The sequence below is a fragment of the Quercus suber genome, unplaced genomic scaffold, assembly GCF_002906115.3.
Source record: "Quercus suber isolate HL8 unplaced genomic scaffold, Cork oak 2.0 scaffold_189, whole genome shotgun sequence".
In the NCBI taxonomy this organism is placed as follows: domain Eukaryota; kingdom Viridiplantae; phylum Streptophyta; class Magnoliopsida; order Fagales; family Fagaceae; genus Quercus; species Quercus suber.
The window spans coordinates 903,336-907,850 of NW_027069647.1; the positions used below are offsets into that span (position 1 = coordinate 903,336).

The following is a 4,515-nucleotide window of genomic DNA, read 5'->3' on the forward strand; positions in this document are numbered from 1 at the left end:
AAAGCAAAGAAGTTAAGATGATATACAAAAGTAAAATAATCTTATCATATACAATAACAAACAATAATTAATTAGTGGAGGAGAAAGCACAAAAACTAATAATAGTACAGAAGTTGAAGTATATACAGGAAAGTTCTTAGCAACCTTGCATTAAATTAGTTAATAATAGTTGAGTAATATCAATGGTGTGGAGCTCAGGTATTGAAGTATAAATAGCTTCAAACCAAATGGGATTACCATCATTTCATACAACAAATTGGCAATAGAAAGAAATTAAAGAAAAATAAGATGGAAAAGAATGTAAGCATTGCAACAATTTCCTTGCTATTGGTGTTGACATCCACCAAAGCCTAGGAAGTCTTTGATGTTAAATCATATGGAGCACAACCAAATGCTGATATTACCCAGGTATAAATCCATAATTGACAAGAAGAGTGTGTTCCAGTTAACATAACTAGTAAAGCCTTTTAACTTTGAACAAGAGAACTTAGGTTCAAACTTCATTTACACTAGAAACCGATCGATATCATGACCAAATGATAAAACATTAACGTGCAAAATGATTATTATTTACTAATCTTGATTTTTTTTTTTTAATAATGTCTTTAGGCTTTGACAAAAGCTTGGAAAGCGGCATGCGCAGTAGCAGGAAGTAAAGTTGTGATTTCAGCGGGGGTATACAAACTAGGTTTAGTGACTTTGTTGGGTCCATGCAAAGGTGCTATTGAGTTTAACCTTCAAGGAACCTACAGGCCCCATCAGATGTTGCCTCCTTCAATGGTAAAGATGGTTGGGTTGTTTTTGAACGTATAGACGGTCTCACTGTGTCAGGTGGTGGAGTTTTTGATGGCAAAGGACAACAAGCATGGCAAAAAAATGAGTGTCAAAAAGACAAAAACTGCAACGTACTTCCTATTGTAAGATTTAAATCTTAATTAATTAGCATTTATATTCCATCATTTTCTACGTAGATATACAGAGACACTACAACTTTACAAAATTTACCCGTTAAAAAAAATCGAACATTCACATCTTAAATGATGTTTTACTAATAATTTGACAAGTTTTGTATAGTGATGTGTCACAACTCAAAAAAGAATTAATTTTAAAATTTATATATGAGAAAGTTTATGGAGTACTTTTTGTGCCACAACACTAACATGTGCAACTATAAGCGCTATAGAAAAAACAATGGATAAATATAAAAGCGATAATTCACCAATCATAATTGCACATGTAATCTTTCGACAAAGCTTGTGGTCTCTGAAGAATTGTTTATATAATATATTATTATTGAAGTAGTACCAACCACGTTCATAGAAACATTAGTCTGTAAGTTTTTATGTAATAATATTTGCTACAAGTTTACCATTTTTTTTTTTTATATTTGTTTAATGATCACATTTGTTTCCTAGCAATTATTTTTTTATTTTTGTATAATTCAAAGAATTGTTACCATTTTACTAATTAAAATGTTTTTAAATGAAACTCGAGCGCTCATATTTTGCTTTTTAATTTATCTAACTTGTAAACATGAACAGAATATCAGGTTTAACTACGTCACAAATTCAATAGTCCAAGACATTACATCGAAGGACAGCAAATTTTTCCACATCAACCTTTTGGAATGCAAGAAGTTGCAATTCCAACATGTTTCCATAATAGCACCCGCAGATAGCCCCAACACCGATGGAATCCACGTGGGACGTTCATCTCAGATCACCATTACCAATGCCGATATTGGAACAGGTGATGATTGCATCTCCGTTGGTGATGGAGCCCAAGATATTACTGTTAACCAAGTAACTTGTGGACCTGGCCATGGTATCAGCATTGAAAGTCTTGGGAGGTACCAGAACGAAGAACCTGTTTCAGGAATTAGAGTTACTGGTGCCGCACTTAGCAATACAGATAATGGTGTTAGAATCAAAACATGGCCTGCTTCCACTCCTGGAGTTGCTTCTGATATACATTTCGAGGATGTTGTCATGAACAATGTTGCCAATCCTATCATCATTGATCAAAACTATTGCCCAAACATTCAATGCTCAAACCAGGTTATTATAAACATCACAAATATATACACAAATTTTGATGTTAAAAAAAATGTAAAAACAATTACAAATACTAATACCGAATTCTTGGGTGGCTTTTTGTTTTGTTTTCAGTCTCCCTCTAAAGTTAAGATCAGCAATGTTAGCTTCAAGAAAATTAGAGGCACTTCTTCGACAAAGGAAGCTGTGAATCTTGTTTGCAGTAAGAGTGTACCATGCCAACAAGTGGTGCTTTCTGACATTGATCTTGCGTACAAGGGAGGTGGAGGATCTGCTACTTCCACCTGTGCTAATGTACAGCCTGCAGTTTCGGGCAAGCAGAACCCTCCTGCTTGTACCAATAAACTTTAATGAAATGCTTCCCAAGCTGTTAAAACTAATGTAGAATGAACAAATACAATTTGCAGATAGGTTATCAGGGTTTTATTCTAAATAAAATCCCATCTAACATGTTACCTTTTTCTTTATTTAAATGAAATTGGGGAATTTTTTTAGTTATTTTTTGAGTTGTTTAAGTTCAGCCTTTTGTTGAAATCTGCTATGATCTGTAGTGTTGTTGTAAATAGTAATTGTTCTATTATTGCAATTGAGATCATTCTTAATAAAAAAAATCAAAAAATTTATTCAACTCTTCCCAAATGCTTTTTATTCTTAAGTAATATTGTCCACCAATATTGTTAAGTATCTACTACGAATCCAATTTAGTACACAATCCGGTAAGTAAACAAAAACAGAATGAGCTAAATTTTAGGTTTCGATGGAATTTTGATTGTTTTTTAGGTTCCAAGGGTATTTTGGTCATTTTGGGGTTTTCGAGGTATTTCGTTCATTTTTTAGGACTAGGGGGGTACTTTGGTTTTTTTAGGTTTAGAGGGTATTCCGGTCATTTGATGGGTTTAGAGAGTATTTCGGTCATTTTAATGTTTTAGAGGTATTTTGGTCATTTTTTAGATTTAGGGGGCATTTTTGGTCATTTTATGATTTCGGGGGGTATTTATGTCATTTTCAATTTTAGGAGGTATTTTGGTAATTTTGGAGACTTTATGGGTATTTTGGTCTTTTTAGTGGTTTAGGGGTACTTTAGAGTTTGGTGAGTTGTAGAAATGATATTTGGGCTTAATTGGGTACCTAGTTAAAACCCAACTAAAATTAGTTATAATTCGGTCTAATTGTGTTACAACCCATTTAACCCAATTAATAAATGGGTGGGTTTAGGTCGTATTTAAGTTAGTGGGTTTGCGTGGGAAAATGGGCATGGGTTGATTTTGCCAACTCGACTCGACCTATAGATAGCCTTGGGCATTACCGCCATCAACCAAAACCAAAATCCCATTCAATTGTACCTCTTTCACAGAGTCACTAAATTACATGCCAATCCCTCTATAGAAAAATATTTTGAGGCTGTTAGATTTATCCATTTTGCCTGGTACTCACACACAAAACACATATCTATAGTACCATTTAAAGGTATTACCCTGTTTGGGTTCGTCTATTTAGATACCCAAAATACCCTCAAATTCATCTGTTTCTAAGGTTTAAATCATAGTGTTAGACATGTAAAATTAGTATTTCAAAAACTCTTAAATTTTTAGCTAAATTAAAAAAATAATAATAATAAAAAAAAAACTTTTCACCTAGCTCCACATTTCTCTCTCACGTTAATTGTCACGTACGAATACAACTTCTTCTTTTAGAAAGAATATAAAAAAATAGTAATAATAAAAAATTTCCTTTTTCCACAAACGTACCACTTATTTTTATCACTGAACTGTTTTAATCCGACCTCCACATTTCTCTCTTGCATTAGTAGTCAAGTACTAATACAACTTCTGCTTAAAATAAAAAAATAAAATAAAACTCCCACAAGTAAAACGTGTAACCCCAACAAATAAAAAATGAAAAGCATCATAGCATGTGCGAAGTGCATAGGGTGAGGCTAGTTACTTTTAATCAAGCTTATGAGAATCATTTCTAACTTAAAGAGTAAAGACTAAAAGCTAGGCCAAGCACCCTACCATTTCAGTAAATCGCATGCTAGTATTCCCATATGCCATAAGTAATAAGAACATCAGGTGATATAACTTGAGTAGGAACAGCATCACTAGCACTGCTGCCATAAGGACACCATGCTTAAGAGGCATAGTGCTAGAATTTCAAACCTAAGAACATCTTTAATAGGTTCCAAAATGTCAACAGTAGTCTTACAAAATATTCAGACAATTAGAATATTCATATAAACTGAAAAAATAACACGAGTTTGCAGCAAGGTTCTACTAGACAAGCTAGAAGTCACAGATTATGAGAGGATTTACAATGCCCTACATTGTAAGAAAAATATTTCTTTAAAAATCTTTTTGTATGAAGATCCTTTAAACCTCTTGATCTTGACAATATGTAAGCAACGACGCCAAAAAGGAATTGGAAGCTCCCCAAGATTTCTATGTTCTCGTTAAAATATTTC

At 33.2% G+C, this 4,515-nt stretch overlaps 1 pseudogene; it reads left to right on the plus strand.

The window, feature by feature from the left end:
• Positions 1-288: 288 nt before the first annotated feature.
• On the plus strand, positions 289-2,624 carry LOC112029733 (exopolygalacturonase-like; annotated as a pseudogene).
• The last annotated feature ends 1,891 nt before the right edge of the window (positions 2,625-4,515 follow it).